General features: G+C 37.4%; 1 protein-coding gene across 19 annotated transcripts in view; it reads right to left on the bottom strand.

Annotated features, from left to right (window-relative positions):
• Positions 1-18,167, bottom strand: part of LOC138321679 (ras GTPase-activating protein nGAP-like) — a 192,872-nt gene that overhangs the window by 50,181 nt on the left and 124,524 nt on the right. For 2 of the 19 annotated variants that reach the window (XM_069265544.1, XM_069265547.1), the window contains exon 1: positions 12,264-12,419. The exons of 15 other annotated variants lie outside the window; for them this stretch is intronic. The gene's annotated coding sequence lies outside the window, so the exon portion shown is untranslated. Of the gene's footprint in view, positions 1-12,257; positions 12,420-18,167 lie in introns of those variants that run through there. 2 more of the 19 variants (XM_069265543.1, XM_069265546.1) reach the window with 1 other exon arrangement.

Genomic DNA, 18,167 nt, shown 5'->3' with positions numbered 1-18,167 from the left:
CCCAGGATAAGGCCCTCAATCTCTGACCCTTTATCTAGAGCTATAATTAATGCTGCAGCCCCTATCTATGTAGGTCAGCCTCTGTACCCCTGGGACATCACTCTCTGTCTTGATCATCCTGTGATCTGCTTCTATAGTACTAGTTTTATTTTCAAAATATTTACAAAACTTTCTCTTTCAATTCCTTCAGAGTTTAAATTCCAAAAGATCAATGAGCAAAAACATGAAACTTAATATATGACCTCACAATCTTAAAGAAATTTTCTTGGTACTTGACATGGTACACAGTACACATAACAGTATACAGATAGATGTCTACTTATAACAGTACACAGATAGATGGCTTGAATTTGAGAATTTAACATTTCAGGGGATAGATTTGAGATGAGAGTTAATTAGTTTGCACTTCCTTACTCCCTCCGAGTGTACAACTGAAGAAATTTGTTTATGTTTCTAATGAAAACATTCCCTGACATGCCCAGAATCTACAACCAGAGGGGAGCCTCCATCAGTCGACCTGTATGTATTATCTGGGGGGAGCAGGAGATATGGACAGACTTCCTCCCCACGCTGGCCTTTATCAGACAAATAGACCCTCAGAACAGGTTGTTGTCTGGCTGATACAAGCCCTAACAACATCAACACACCATGCTTCACTAATTACTGACAATTTGGTGATTAAATTGGCTAGCCAGCAGGCTAAAACTGGATTCCTGGTCTTGCAATTATACAGGTCAGAATACAAATACAGTTGCACTTCTTTAACTTGAACACATATAACTGAAAGACCATGTTAGTTTTGAAGATTTTTTGGTCTCATTAATCTTTCAACTTTTATACCGCGACACCTGTATAATCAGACACTTAACTTTTTTTGACAACCTATCTAATCTAAACAAAACAGTCAGCCCCATGCTGTCAGATTAGACAGGTTTCTCGGTGCATTGACTTCCATATATAACGAGGTTAAACTATACAATGACATTGGTGAATAAAGGACACAATTAAAGGACATTGTGAAAGTGTTCTTTATAGACAGTTATTCTTTATACAGAGGTCAACTTCATACTAAATTGCCATAATTGGGCCAGACAAGAGTGTCTTTATAGACAAGTGTCCTTAATATGGAGGTGACATAAACAACAGGTACTCTCAATTTTGCACTATACTATACTGATTAAGATCCAAAAATCATAGGGACATATTTATAATTCAGAGAAAGATGACCAAATTGATCTCTTTCATCGCAATCTTCAAACATTGCTAATGAAGGAAATAAGATTTCTGTTGCCTAGAAAACCCATGATGTGCTTTTGTGTGGTTCCTTGTTTGCGATGCTATTTCGTTAGTGAAGATTGATAAGCGTTACCATAGTAACCACATCAATATTTTCTTTACTAATCTAAGGTTACTAATGGATTGTTAGGTAAAAGGTTCAGTCAGGTTTTCAGTGTGTATAGATGAGAAGAAAAAAACTGCCCTGACAAAACAAACAGGGAAACCTGAAACCAAGAACAAAGGGTCAGGCCAAACCTTAGGATAACATGAAAGATGTAAAGAAATCTTAGAACAAACTTACAATGGAGGCGCTCAAACACAGACAGCACCTTGAGTTAATCTAACAAAACATGATATTAACTTCTTTACTTGATTAAATTTGTTTTGTTCATGCAGAATTCCAATAAACCTTGATTCTCCTTACAAATGTGTCTGTAAAGTGTATACAGGAATAACATATAGGAACCGCCATGTTTTTAGTTACCATGGTGACAACACAGAAATCAGGAATTTGTCTGCCACCAAATATAACTTGAGGAAAGTGACTGTACATAATCGCCAGCAATAATTAGCCTTAATATATGTATTTATCAGGTAAGTTCTTAAGTCTCTGTTTATATTGTGAGTCCATAAAAAGTCATGATACTAACAGGCTAGATAGCATGGGGGAGGATACGTTACATATTTAATTATTCTAGGCCAGTACCTCAAACTCCCCTCATACCTTGACTCCGATAACATTTGTTTTATGATATCCCGTCCTTCCATAAATTAAAGCACATTGCCAATTAATATGATAGCTTATCACATTGGTTCAGCATCAGTTGCGAAATATGCACTCTTTCATCCGTGTGTTTTTGCATTTGCATCAACCTTTCATCAACTGATATGCACAGTATATGCATCATGACTGACTCACAGAATTTATTTATGGATGTGGAAAGAAGTCGGATAATAAAGATTTTTTCCATGGTTCACTTTTAACGTAGAATAATTGGTGTTCATGACATAATGACCACAAAAAACTTGGAGAAACAAATTACCGGGGAATCCCAATATCCCAAACTATATTAGGAATAATATCTTTATCAAACTGATCCAAAGGAATGTAAAAAAACAAGCCAAATTCTTTCTAAGAAACATGATTATTCAAGACATCATAGAATGCAAATCTGTGAGTGAATTTAAAGAGTTCTGCCTCAGACTTGGAGGGATTTCTAGTTCCCACGTTTCCTGGCCCTTGATTAAGACAGAATTTGGCCGCCAAATCTCAGACTAAAGTTATAGGTACTCTTCTCCCATAAAATCTGGGGAGAATTCCTCCATGTTGAGCAATCTCAGTTATTCGTGTTTGATGCCAAATTCTAGTGTTTATGACCACTGTAAACACATGGCCAAGTCAGCCAGACCAACTGAAAGCAAATCTGAAAATTGGTGACAGCCATAATGATTATAGAGTTTTCTTTTCTACAAACACAGATGTCACATTGCTGTCAGATGGCCAGCGTTACCATGGTAACACCCAACAATTACACAGCCATTTCCTGATGGCGAGAAATGGATTGTGCATCACATTTAATGTGAACGATTAAAAAAAATATATTGCTGTGGAGAAATTTGTATTGTTTTGTGGTTGCTATGGGACAACAATATCAATATATCGGTACCTTAATTTAGTCTTATTTTTTCATTGGAGACAGAGTCATACACAAACAAAGAAATTATTTGAAAGCTAGAAACAGGAGATGCACTGGAAATGGGAGATGCATTTTTTATACTATAGTATAAGGTTTATAAATACAATATTTTTGATAAAGCCGAAAATATGTTTGAACAACTTGTAATAATTAATGGATGAATATCAAACTTGTACGTTACTTTTCACTTGCCCTAACTCCGAGATATTGATCAGTATAAAGTATAGCCACTGGTGTGAACATTAATTGACAGCCCCACAAATCAGGCTGACAAATCGTTGTCTATAATCCTAACAACGTACACTGGGCACCAGGGCTCACACCTCGGTAAACACCAACACTGATAAACAACAACAAAAGCTTTCATCAACAACAACTTGGATTCCTGAAAATCAATTTTGTCTTGTCAATTTTATCATTTGAACATCTTCCAAGAAGGACTATGTTGATTTTCGACCTTTGGGATGATTCATGTGGCATGATGAAGAATATTAAAGCAACCTGATGTAACAAAATCTTGTTCTAATTTTTCTAGCTTGTAAAGAATAAAGGTTATGATCTTCCTACTGAGATAATTAAACTTGAAAGTGTTTGTGTTTCCTTTACCTTAATTACAATGCCAGTCGGAATACACGATGACACAAATTTATCAACGATGTATGTAATCTTGTATATAATCTCAAAATATCAGTTTTTAAGGAAATCTATTTTCAAGTCAAATTGCGAGAGACAATAACAAAAACCATTAAACTATAAAGGTTCTGCGGAATATTTCTTTGCTACATGCAATGATACTGTGAAGATGTCGCTGTATGTAGCAATCTTGGTGTGACTTTCTAAAACCAATATGATGTGATGTCTGGTGTTCTAGTAACCGATTTCCTGGGAGTGGCTTGTTGTTCATGTGAATGTGCACATGAACCTGCTTACCAATCAATACCACTGTCACAAAAATTAATAACGATTACTTACTATAGTGTCACCTCAGTAAAACTTGTCTATACCGACCACCCAAGGGACAGGGGAAAATGGTCTCAATAGCCAAGTGGTCTCTATACACAGGTCAAATTGTGTTATAAATGGCTAAGAAAGTGGTCTCAATAAGGAGGTGGTCTTTATACCGAGGTGGTCACTATGGCAGGTATATTGAGTCTAACAGGGATTGTCAAGGTGGGATGGAATACTTCACTTTGTACAGGTAGGGCAGGACAATTAATGGTGAAAGTGTTAGGTAACATTTTCATATTTTAAATCATCATCCCTAGAAAGACATTTGAACCCCTCCAATTTAATGACTGGAACAGTTCATCATGAATTTGCAGGGATGAATGGTATAATCCTTCAAATATCTGAAAAAATGATATGACTTCTGAAACTGCTGAAACCAATGTTACTGTTTCATGGAAATTTAACATACCCCCGGACATTTGTATACAATAACGGTGTACTTTTAAAATCTAATTTATTTTTGATATCAAATATGTTTTGTAATCATCTTAACACATTATAGAATTCCACATTCGTTGCAAATCTGTTTGAATGGCATTTTTATTGAATGATCAATGAATGCAACCTCTGAACAGATTCTAAATTAATTTGCAGTAAAAATGCATATTGGAAAAAAATAAGTTGAAAAATGGCTCATTCATGTGAGAGATACAAATCCTTTTTTATTAAACTTTCAATGCATTGACATATGCTATTTTTTTCTTCCTGCCATGTTCCATTACCCCATTAATCCCAAACAACCTGGACAAAGGCTGAGTTGGGAAGTGTGAGGAGAGGCTGGGAAAACTTGTGGTTTTTAATCATCACTAATGAGAAATCTATGAGCTGACAACACCACCACCCTGGCCACAGCCTTCTAATCAGTTGGCCAGGGAATCAATGTCTGACCCACTGGTCATAAACATGCACACTCTAATGAGTTTTTTCTCTCCTTAGACTGGCCACCGGTCATTTGAGAAGCTTTAACAGTTGGCATGGATGTGTTTTTCTGTAAACTGACCAAGTGTGGGAAGTCTTAAGCCGTCAATCAATATCAAAAGCAGCAGACCTTATAACTCATCCAATAGATCTGGCCTCCATTTCTCGAAACAAACTTAAGTCAAAAACTGACTTAAGTCAAAAAAAGTTATTTAAGGGAAAAAACTGAAGTTTTGACTTAAGTCTGCACTTTTGTTGCGAGAAATCGGAGCTGGGAAGATGTTGACAAAAAATACACAGTTGTCTATATTGACCTACTATAGAGAACTCCAATCGACACAGTTACAGAAAACTCCAGTCGTCCATATTGACCCACTAACAGAAAGCCATAGTTGTCCATCAGGACCGTCTAACATATACTATCCCAAACTTGTATTGGCAGTTCACATTGACCTCCTATATAAAAGACTATATAGATATTGACATTATACAACCCCACTAAGTGCTGTACTCCATCTACAGTAGATAATCTGGTAGCTATAGAAATGTAACAGCAGTGACATTATCCATACACTACATAAAAAGATGCCACAAAAAAGATCTAACTACCGTCCAAACTAGATATATACCAGAGAATGACATTTCCGCTCCATCCTCCATTGATTCTGCTACTACTCCTACGGCTAGTGGAAGTTTATGCTCCTATAACTGCTATTACTGACTGGTATGTTCATTCATAAATCTCAATGATTTAGAGTAAGGTCGTAACCTGGTATTTCTCCATTCATTTCACATACATCAAACAGAAACACTTTTCCTTTTGAAAATATTTCCTCCAGACATGAAATATGTCTAAGACCACCTCTAGGGGTCTAAAAGATGATGGAAGGATCTTAAACATCAAGTCATTATCAAAACCCTGACACAATGTGAGTGACATTGAATATTACAGAAATCATCTATGAGAACTCTTCACTGAATAACTTTGTACAACAGTGACTTGTCAACTTGGATATAAGCTTTCAATTCAGGATACATGTATAAGACACATTGTGCAGTGTTATAAGATTTAGGATAGTGTTTGCCCACAACATGGGGGAGTCTTTAGTCTACATGTCAGGATTTCCGCTGCTGTATGCACAATGCTCATGTCCCCAGTCATCACAGCCAAAGCTGTGGTATGTTGTCAATGTCTGCTGCATGTTATACACATAAAAAGGTCAAACAAAAAAGTCAACCACCAAGTGTATAGACACTGTGCAAGGTAACCAAGGTCGTATCCATAGCAACAGCATGTCATTCTCATCCAACTGAAACTTCCTGGCAGGCTTTTACAAATTAGATTTACTAATTAGGACAACAGCAGTGCAAAGATATTGACCAGAACCCTGTCACCCCAGGGGGTCTACTAACTGACCAGTGGTCAAGAGATAAACTAATGTAGGCTGCTCATGTCATGTCTCTATCCCTGACAGAAGTAAATGAAGTGTTGCTAATGTGACACTTGATGAATTATACTGACAAAATCAAGGGTACAAAGCTGGATGGCATAGATGAAGTTTAACTCCTAGATTTCACCAAGACTCAATCAAAATCAGTCTCAAAATACATAAATCAACTCAATCATTTTTGTCTCTGCTACATTCCTGATTCTTTAAGTTTCAAACTAAGAAGAGGTTATCTTAAATAGAATTCTTCTGAGAAAATCTTATCAACAACTTTCATGGGTCTGGTAGCAATGCAGCCACCACTAGATTTCAACATGTCAAATACTGTTTTATATTAATAAAGCATTTCATGAAATCCTTGATGTATTGAATCATTAATACAATCTATGCTCAACATTTTATGATAAGTTGTGTGACGTGCAGCCAAAGGTAAGACAGTGCTTTGACTACTTTTTGTATTGTACCCAGTGTGTCTCAGATCTCTTACTGATGTGCAGCCTCCTAACATCATCCACTAGGTGTTTACAGTGTATACATCACCATTCTCCTGTCACCTGGATTTGACCTTGATCCGATCTCTATCAGAATAAAAAATTGTTGTTCTATTGATTTGTGCTAGGCTTTTGTTTTATTACTTTCCAATCCTCCAGTCTGCTCCCACTGCAGACGTTTATATGAAGTGCTCTCTCTGCATCGCAATACTTCCTGCATAGGAACATTTGGTATATCTTCAGTTTCAATACTCAGTATAGAATCAATATAGATGTCCTTGATGTCACATCCTCATTAACAATACTCAGTATAGAATCAATATAGATGTCCTTGATGTCACAGCCTCAGTAACAATACTCAGTATAGACTCAATATAGATGTCCTTGATGTCACGTCCTCAGTAACAATACTCAGTATAGACTCAATATAGATGTCCTTGATGTCATGTCCTCAGTAACAATACTCAGTATAGACTCAATATAGATGTCCTTGATGTCACATCCTCAGTAAAAATATTCAGTATAGACTCTATATAGATGTCCTTGATGCCTCATCCTCAGTAACAATACTCAGTGTAGACTAAATATAGATGTCCTTGATGTCACATCCACAGTAACAATACTCAGTAAAGACTCAATATATATAGATGTCCTTGATGTCACATCCACAGTAACAATACTCAGTAAAGACTCAAACATAGTTGTCCTTGATGTCATGTCCTCAGTAACAATACTCAATATACACTCAATATAGATGTCCTTGATGTCACATCCACAGTAACAATACTCAGTATAGACTCAATACAGATGTCCTTGATGTCATGTCCTCAGTAACAATACTCAGTATAGACTCAATATAGATGTCCTTGATGTCACATCCTCAGTACAGACTCAATATAGATGTGACATCATCATCATGCCCTTAATATCGCATCCTCAATACAGATACCCATCACATACAACATCATTTAAATAAAACTATTTTCTTAATCAAAATCAGCACCCTGATAGCTAATTTTGTGAAATCTCTTTCATTTTGCCAGTTAAATGAGATCATAGAAGTAAGCTGGAGAACTACCACTGACCTAATGGTCAGCAACTCAGCAACTACAGCCACATATGGTGTTCAAACCCTCAACCCAGGGATGAAGGACTGTTAGTAGATGTTTAAAAACCTTGACCAACTGACCACAATGGCTCCAAGTAGCTTAGATAAGCTCATGTTTTCTTAAAGTCACACAAAATATTATGAAATTTCATTTTTTGACTTCAAATACATTGGACGCAATTCAAATTGTTTTTGGTCACTGATAGCCATTTTTTGGTGACCTTGGAAAAATTTTAACCTCAGGACCATTATCAGATCAAGGTCATGTCCTATGATATTGATCTGTTATCAGATATGTCCACACTTTGTAACATATTTCTCACAATTCTGTTTTGTATTGGAAAGTCATTATACACAACAATACCACTAAGTCACCTCGCTGAAAACAGGCAGCTACCACACGGACAAATAAAGAGCGAAGGAATTCCCTCGACACAGCTTACTTTTCAATCATCAATATTTCACATATATCACAACTTGACACATGACCTCATCACGAATCATTTTATCAAACCCATTGCTAATGGCTTGTATTTCCCACAACCCTCATTTTTCTTTCTCTCTCTTTTTTCTAGCAGTATTGCACTTTTATATGGCAACGTTTAGCATTTATTTCCATTTTCTTTTGATAAATGACCTAAAAGCCATCAGGAGATCTATTTTAACACAAATATTTTATATTCTTTATAGACAATAAACTATACAGCTCTGACAGACCATGACAATGGACCATGTATCACACAATGTCACTCTGCGAGAAGAGGGGGAGGGGGGGAGAGGGAGAGAGGAAAGGAGAAAGGTCGGGTACTACATCACCTTCTGTCTCTTAAGCATGAACTCCCATCATTCATCAAACAACATGGCTGACACTGTAACAGCCTGTGAAGTTGTCCGACAGTAACCAGGGGTAAAACTTGTCAAGTTTGTGTCAGATCCAATTGATACATCAGTACAGATTATGACGGGTGAGACATGTGTCTCCCTGGATGCTAAGAAAGGATGATTAGTGAAGTTTTGATTTCTCCCAATTTACTGCTATTCCACTGCTCTTATGGTATCTACTAGTACATCTGCACAATCCTCTTATAACTGTCAAACACTTTTAAAAACTCTAAACCATAGTGATAATGACTTTAAGTTGAATTGTGCATTATGTAACCAGACTCAAGGAGCACATTATAAGATTTATAGTGAAAAGTTATCCAAAGAGAAAACTAACGAGAGAGTAGAAGTGGGTGATGGTTAAAGGGGTGTTGTCAGGAGGAAGGGATAAAGAGAGAAGGGGTAAGGATATGGTGGAAAGGGGTGTTGGTGGGAGGAAGGGATGAAGACAAAAAGGGTAAGAAGATGGTGGAAGGGGTGTCGGGTGGGAGGAAGGGATGAAGACAGAAGGGGTAAGGAGATGGTGGAAGGGGTGTCAGTGGGAGGAAGGGATAAAGAGAGAAGGGGTAAGAATATGGTGGAAAGGAGTGTGTGGTGGGAAGAAGGGATGAAGACAAAAAGGGTAAGAAGATGGTGGAAGGGGTGTCCGTGGGAGGAAGGGATGAAGAGAGAAGGGGTAAGGAGATGGTGGAAGGGGTGTCGGTGGGAGGAAGGGATGAAGACAGAAGGGGTAAGGAGATGGTGGAAGGGGTGTCCGTGGGAGGAAGGGATGAAGACAGAAGGGGTAAGGAGATGGTGGAAGGGGTGTCGGTGGGAGGAAGGGATGAAGACAGAAGGGGTAAGGAGATGGTGGAAGGGGTGTCCGTGGGAGGAAGGGATGAAGACAGAAGGGGTAAGGAGATGGTGGAAGGGGTGTCGGTGGGAGGAAGGGATGAAGAGAGAAGGGGTAAGGAGATGGTGGAAGGGGTGTCGGTGGGAGGAAGGGATGAAGACAGAAGGGGTAAGGAGATGGTGGAAGGGGTGTCGATGGGAGGAAGGGATGAAGACAAAAAGGGTAAGGAGATGGTGGAAGGGGTGTCGATGGGAGGAAGGGATGAAGACAGAAGGGGTAAGGAGATGGTGGAAGGGGTGTCGATGGGAGGAAGGGATGAAGACAGAAGGGGTAAGGAGAATGGTGGAAGGGGTGTCCGTGGGAGGAAGGGATGAAGAGAGAAGGGGTAAGGAGATGGTGGAAGGGGTGTCGGTGGGAGGAAGGGATGAAGACAGAAGGGGTAAGGAGATGGTGGAAGGGGTGTCGGTGGGAGGAAGGGATGAAGACAGAAGGGGTAAGGAGATGGTGGAAGGGGTGTCGGTGGGAGGAAGGGATGAAGACAGAAGGGGTAAAGAGATGGTGGAAAGGGTGTCGATGGGAGGAAGGGATGAAGACAGAAGAGGTAAGGAGATGGTGGAAGGGGTGTCGGTGGGAGGAAGGGATGAAGACAGAAGGGGTAAGGAGATGGTGGAAGGGGTGTCGGTGGGAGGAAGGGATGAAGACAGAAGGGGTAAGGAGATGGTGGAAGGGGTGTCGGTGGGAGGAAGGGATGAAGACAGAAGGGGTAAGGAGATGGTGGAAGGGGTGTCGGTGGGAGGAAGGGATGAAGACAGAAGGGGTAAGGAGATGGTGGAAGGGGTGTCGGTGGGAGGAAGAGAGGAGATGAGGATGAAAGAAAGAGGTGTTGGTGGGAGGGAGGGGTGCACCATAGACAAGGGTTATATTGGTACAACACATCCTCAGACATAACAGTCTTGTACAGACCCATGTTAGACAAATTACTCTACAAAACGGCCTTAATTATTACATCATTTTGAAATTAGAGCGTACATGTTTTTGCTTCCTGTTCAGACTAAGCTACATCATAACACTTATATCTAAACAACCCCGCTCTCCATATGTGGGGCTGAGACATTAAATAATAAGAAAGTTATCTATTTGTAGACAACACAAAGATGAATTTTTATCTGATTTTATCAAGGATTTTTGACAGGATATTCTAAAGCAATCTCCATTTTACATCATGTATAATAATGTAATGCTAATGAAATCTCTGACCCCCTTTGAAGGCCTATCAGATCTCCCCGGCAGGGTGTACACTTATCTCCATACTCTATGGTTACTTCTATACTTACATATTTATAAGTATGATGGGAGGCTGAGCTGTGTATGTGATTGTCATCAAATATTTTTGAGATTTCTAATAAAATAGTAGAAATTCTTTCCTGATTCCCTAGATAATTATATAAGTAACGCAAATATATTCTGATGTGACTTACAGGAGAATAATCTGATGTATGTATAGGTACTTTCCATACACTTGAATCTAAGGCCTTTAGCAGTATCTCAGCTCTATACAACTCTTTAGAAGATTGGGCGATGAAGTCATGAATAGGAACAATTTAAATGATTAAGGATTGATGAAGACAAAGAAGCTTATATGATGAAGATAAAGGACTGATGAAGATAAAGGACTGATGATGATGATAATAATGATGATGATGATGATGATGATGATGATGATGATGATGATGATGATGATGATGATGATGATGATGATGATGATGATGATGATGATGATGATGATGATGATGATGATGATGAATCATGATGATGATGATGATGCTGATGATGATGAAGATGATGATGAAAACAATGAACTTTTTAGAACTGATGAAGTTTCAGTTAGGACAGATGATGATGTAGAACTGATGAAGATTCATTTAAGACCACATATGAAGATAATGATAAAGGTGTACATGTAATGATATAATAACAACCTTAGCAGGACTTCAGGTATATCTAAGATGAACTGGAAAAAGGATGAATATGAAATTATACAGTTATAGAAGCAATGAAGTATACAAACAATGATGTAGGGGCAGGAGCAATTGAGATGAAGATACAGATGGGGATGAAAGTAGGATGATGATGGAATGAGGGGTAGTTGTGATTTAGGACTAAATAGGGCATCAACAAGGAATATAGAATTAGGACATCATGCAGTGTTGTCCTAGATGAACTGACTTTAGATAGATATACAGTCCTTCCCGCCTTGGCATGATCAGAACCTTTATCATGGTAGACTGATTTATACCCATGCACTCTCTCTCTACTAAATTTCCACTCTCGTTCGAAGTCAAGACATATCCCCATTGTTGTTCTGTCACCAACACAACCATTATCTGTAATCTGACCCCTTCACAATAATTATTGGATTAAAGCATCGACAATAAATTTGAAAATGATACATAACTGTCAGGATCCCAAACCATGAATTCCGAGCCCTGATCACTGATTTGTTTGTGTGTGTATACTGTACCTAGGGAATGTCTATTGACACACATTACCGATAAGAACATTTTACTTACTGTGTAAAACTACAAATCTACTCACCGATACAGAGGCCATGTCTTTGTCAGTGAACCTTACACACAAAATTAATCCAACATGTGCTGTGTATGTTAGTAAATACAGTCACATTTTTCACAGAATCAGCAGAGTCCCAGTGCTACAACTGCTCGCCCAAGGCTGTGTAGACATACTACTGTAGAGTCTCCCTCTCACAGTGGCCCAGTCTAATACAGCATGGGCTACACCAACTAATCTGGCACAGTCCACCGGCTGTCAGAGGGGAGGCCAGGGTTCATCCTTTGTTCAGCATTGTCAGCTGGAAGCTTGATTTGGAAGTCGGTTTTGTTCTTCAGTCATAAAATCATGAATAATTGTTCATAAAAATATATCATAGCCATTTCTATCATGTGAAATTCTTTTTAAACACTACATCCTCGTGAAATTCTTTTTAAACACTACATAAGATATGGGTTTATTTATTTGAAAAACAACAGAATTAATATTTTTACAGCTTGGCTTTATCATGGAACAGAGATATTGACAGAAGAGAGATGTTTTTTTTATGGATAAATGCATACAGCAATGTCAGATGGCTAACGTGATAGGAGGTCTATGGGGATAAATTGTTATCAAAATATTATGTCACCAATACGCTAGTGTGTATATAAAATATTGTTATCACTTTAATACATTAACCCTGGCGTGTATTGACAAGGACTGAAGGGAACGTGATCCGATCAGGGTTTGTGTAGCAGGTGAAATTAAAGGTTTAGCAGAGAAATACGTTGTGTAAGTCTGTGTTCAAACGTCTAAACTACTTAATACCGAGAATTATTAAATATTTTTGATACTGAAGTGGGCGTTTATTTAAGTATTACTTTATACGTAAGTTGGGCTTGTTGGAGTGAATGTTTAGACACCAATATGTAAACATATATTGGACTAATGACTAGGCAGTTCAATCGGTAAAGCATGATAGGCTGGTGTTCCGTAGTCCCAGGTTCAATCCCATGCAGGTTTGACTGCTACATTTTCTTCTTAACTGGTACAGTACAGTAATGGACATGTATGGAAGTGATCAGATTATATAGAAATAAGAGAATTCCTGTCAATGTAGAAAATGTATATAAGGAAATTGATCAGCTCCAATTTGGTTACGTCCAATGGCTTTTAAATTTGTTCTAACTCTCATACTGTACCGCGTACTCCAGATGGAGCTTATCTTCAGATTTGGTTTTATCCACCATTAAATTCCCTCTATCCATTCTGCTTCATCATTTAAGCCAATGAGAAACATCGTTTTATCATTTAAACAAAGAAATTCCCATTAGTTATAATGTTTTTATAATTAATTCCTGTATTCTGAATTACTGCACATCGTACAGCGGTGTTCCCCACCCAGCCCTCTCCTGTATCAAACATGACCTTGAAGTGTACTCCCCCTCTGTATTGGAGACAACCGTGAAGCAGTGGTCATTATTTTTCCTGATGGACATTTATGTATCCACTGGACACATACATATCCAATGCTGTATATGTCCCAGTGGCTTTATGATATTTTGGACAAGATAACAATAAATGTATACAAATATAGAAAATTATGCAGACAAATTTATATTTGTATATATGCCAACTCACAGAAAAAAAGACAAATCATCTTCTATATAAAGACAGCGATATATAGCTCTAATTTCATTGTTGTATGTTTTTAGTTCGTAAAAAACACCTGTTTGTCAACAGTAGACAATACACACGCCAACATGTTGGACATATTACTACATGAACCAGGTCGGTAATTAATATTTGGGAAACCCAACGTACGCAGGCAGAACAAAAACGGAACTACAAAGTATTACCCAAGTATGACTACACGACCCACAATAAACCTACAGCCTTATTTAAGTTACAAGTGTCAAGACATCTTTGAAAAGATTTCTTTAAGAAAATTACGTGTGACTCACGAGTCATGCCCATTATAGGCATAGATCGTCGACGATTTTGTTACACGAATTTGAATACTCCTCCAATATTGATGATAGCTTGTATACAAATTTTATGTTTTAAAGAAAAATTTTAAATTGTTAATTTGATCTTTCCTCAGATAACTGAAGATTATTATTTTGAAACATTATAATTGGTTGGTAGTGAATTTGAACCTTTAAACAGACAGGAAGAAGACCATGCCCTGGGAGATTCGACAAACTATTGACAGTAATTTGACTACAGACAGTGACAATGCTAAAATCTTATAATAGTTCTTCACACATAAGTGACTCGGCATTCACTTTCTTGTCACTCAGAAAATTACTGTCTCTTTCAAACGAGTAGAATTTCAAAGGTTTAAGTAGTCTTGTCTTTCAGACTTACAATTAAAATATTGGTTTTGATCACTATTGTCAATGGTCTCTGACAAAACGCGTGAATCATCAACAACGTATTGATATAGAATAACTGGCTCCATTTTGTGAAAATGTAAATAATATGATGTGTAAGTGTTCATTGTTAACTACAAAACTTTGCTTTCATGAACAAAAGACATACCTCGCCCCTTTCCACTAACAAAGGTGAGGAATCAATGCTATCACAAACCTTTTGATATTTGAAACAATTTTGCTTTAACCTCTATTATATAGGTCAAGGCCAAACAGTTAGTTATACTACACAATGGGTTTACAAGATGCAAGTATACTGCATTTTTGCTTTAGCAAGATATTTTCATAATTTTAGAATTAAAGCCAACTAAAATTTATCCGATGAAGTAAAATATAGAACCAATACTATATTCCTTACAAATTTCAGTTGATTGCATGTAAAAATAAGATTTGATTCAAAATATGTGTAAATAGGCAACAGATGAGTTCATAGTTCGGAAGAATAAATTAAGTAGTTTGTTTGAGAAATTGAAACATGGAGGCTGGATTCAAACTTGCTGTACATGATCAGTACCAGTATCCCTTATACATTATAAGGATTGTCTGTCTGTAAAAAGTCTATAGGGCGCGGTATCAGTAGAGAGTACTAGAGGACCGTTCCTCTTTATCAATCAATACTGTTATCCTGTTTTATTGGTCGTACATCAGAATACCCGATATCAAGCTGCAGACATCAGAACTGTATATCTAGTAAGTACATAATGATGTATATTTATAAACTATCAAGGGCATATCAACATACTGGGAATGACAGGGCCGATAAACCTGATGTCATAAAACGTTCATCATATGTAAAACTGGGAACAGGACCCACAGTTAACTGCTGTTAGACACGCCAGGCATACCAAGGGAGTACTATAGGATAATAGGATAGGTACTGGGATTAGATTAGGATGTCAGGACCATGGCTGTGGACAAAAGGACAGCTGAAGGACAGACAGGATAACTTAAGTCATTCATCCCCCGAAAAATATATTCAGACTCTCCTAAACCAAGGAATAGAACAGTCCAATGTGAAATTTCAGGGGTGAATTGAACTAAATGTCCTAAATGGTGGATATTTTATACAGACATTAGGATGACTTAAGGACATATAAGGATAACTTACATGACCTTTAGGACTACTGAGGATCAATCAAGGAGAGGGGGCTACTGTGTCATTTTGTCATGTTTATTTATGACAGAGGTGTTGAGGAGGGGGTTCCATTTATATTTTTTAGGGGTGAGTGGCCAAAAGTTGGGAGAAACCAATACAATCCATGGGGTAAAAATGTAAGTGTTCACTAAGTTGTGGGGGACAGTGAAATGCTCTTGTATCAGATTGATACCTGTGACAGAACAGCAAATCACATACTGCCATCAATGCACGACTGATTGTTAATGGTTACGGGGACTAATATATTGGTCAAACACACAGGTCTATGTATATAGACGAATTTATATCCGTTATGTTGTCTAATATTATATCGGTCAAACGGTTCGATCAATAAATGGATCAGCTACCTACTTCTGTATCTTCCTTATGTATAACAGCCAGTCATTCATTATTTCACAGATTATTGTTCTGAAATTCTTCCTCAACTGTGACATAAGAATACGAGGCGGCCAACCATGAAACCCAATAATCGTAACAACAGTGATGCAATAGAACCTTCCAAAAACAATAACTGATGACGTCTGAAAACAAACATTCTGCCAACTGGCCATTCAGGAGTTCTAATACCAGACAAGGAAAAAACACCAACCGATCTCTGTATAGTAGGGACACAAATGAAACTGATCCTATCAACAGTTCTATTTCCTTATCTACCACAAACCCATCAGTAGACTTTGAAATAAAACAGCGAACCAATCTTCACGATAAGTTTCTTGACTTCCTGTACATGTATCTCCATCACAGATTGAGTTGTGTGTTCCCCAGAACATCTGTATACCACTGCTGAGTTAATTCGGATAAAGTATTTTATTTGGTGACCTTTGTTTTCTTCCCCACCGTCAGACAGAAAATTAAGTCTCCGGATCTTGTCTTTCTGCTGACAACAACCAGGAAATATAGATGGGACAATTAGTTTTGTAAACTGCACTGTTACATTTGATTGTTGGTGCTAAAAGTACACTGTCAAGGTCAGTTAGAGGTCAAGGGTCAGATAGAGATCAGGAGAAATTTGAGCTTCACTGTTAAACATCCTAAATTTATCAGATAAATACACAGTCAATGCCATTTAAGAGGTCAGGGTAAGAGAGAGGTCAGGAGGCAGATGGAGGTCAAACACAAATTTGAGCTTCTGTTGTATCCTGATGTTGGTGCTTACATACATTTCCAGGTGAAGGTCAATCAGAGGTCAGGGGTCAGCTAAAAATATGACAAAGGTCAAAAAGGTAAGACTGTGGTCAGACAGAGGTCAGAGAGATTCAAGAGGTCAAATAAATGTGAGGTGAGTCAGAGTTCAAAGGTCAATTGCTAATCAAACATTCATTCAGTAACAAGCTATGTGTATACATGTTTTAACTACATTTCAAACCCTGTAATATTCAGTTTTTATAAAACTTATTGCAATGGTTGGTCTACATTTTGGATTTCTTGTTATCAGAGTATAATCTTATATAAATCAGGTGAATTCTTGGGCTGTGTCTATTGTAAACAGTTGAGTTGTATTTAATTACAAGTTAGGACTGCATGATTCATCTCATCAATACCTATACACATTATATAAAACTACTCTAAATAGTTTAAACTGAAATTTAATATTCTCAAGAAATTTGCATGTTTAACAACCAAAGAATTGATTAAATGACTGTAATCCAAACAAAATGGCTTTAAACATTTCTGACAGTGTTAAAAGAAAATTAAAGTTCCTCTTTAACTTCTATCAAACTCACAAATTCAAAAGTGCAGCTTTTAATTCTGCTACCATTAGATAAATATTTAAGAGGTTGGATTTCATTTCAAAACATTTAAAAAAAAACCCACCAAATAGCAGTTTTTTATGGCCATTAATATAAAGAATTTGTCATCAACATTTTCATGCAACAGTGCACAAATGTTATGACTTCTCATCAATAACTTACTTATCCCTGAAAGTTCATAATGAACTGTTCCATGAGATAGAATTGGAAGAGTTCACTTCTATATTTAGGGATAAACTAGTTATGGTTTATAGAATGTATCGTACATCAGTGCTTGTCATCATAAACTTCCAATAAGATGGCTTCAGCTTCTCCAAACTAACCCATATTTACTTCCAACAAATTCAAGTGATTTAATATTGATGTCTTTTCTAAACTTAATTGCAAACTTTGCATGTCAGTGTCTCGTAAAAGTCAAATTCTACTGTATTCTAATCAACTACAGATTGGAACTCTTTTGTGCTTTAAATCAGTACAAAGTGATATGTTCAGGGCCAAAGGATTCAATATGTCGTCCTTCTGGAAAGAATCTCGGGAAAGAATTTCCAAAGAAATTCTGTGATGGATTGGTTCGATAGATATTTTTCGTGGAGTTCCTCCGACTTGATTAATA

The sequence above is a fragment of the Argopecten irradians genome, chromosome 4 (genome assembly GCF_041381155.1).
Source record: "Argopecten irradians isolate NY chromosome 4, Ai_NY, whole genome shotgun sequence".
NCBI lineage: Eukaryota > Metazoa > Mollusca > Bivalvia > Pectinida > Pectinidae > Argopecten > Argopecten irradians.
This window is presented reverse-complemented; position numbering and strand designations above follow the sequence as displayed.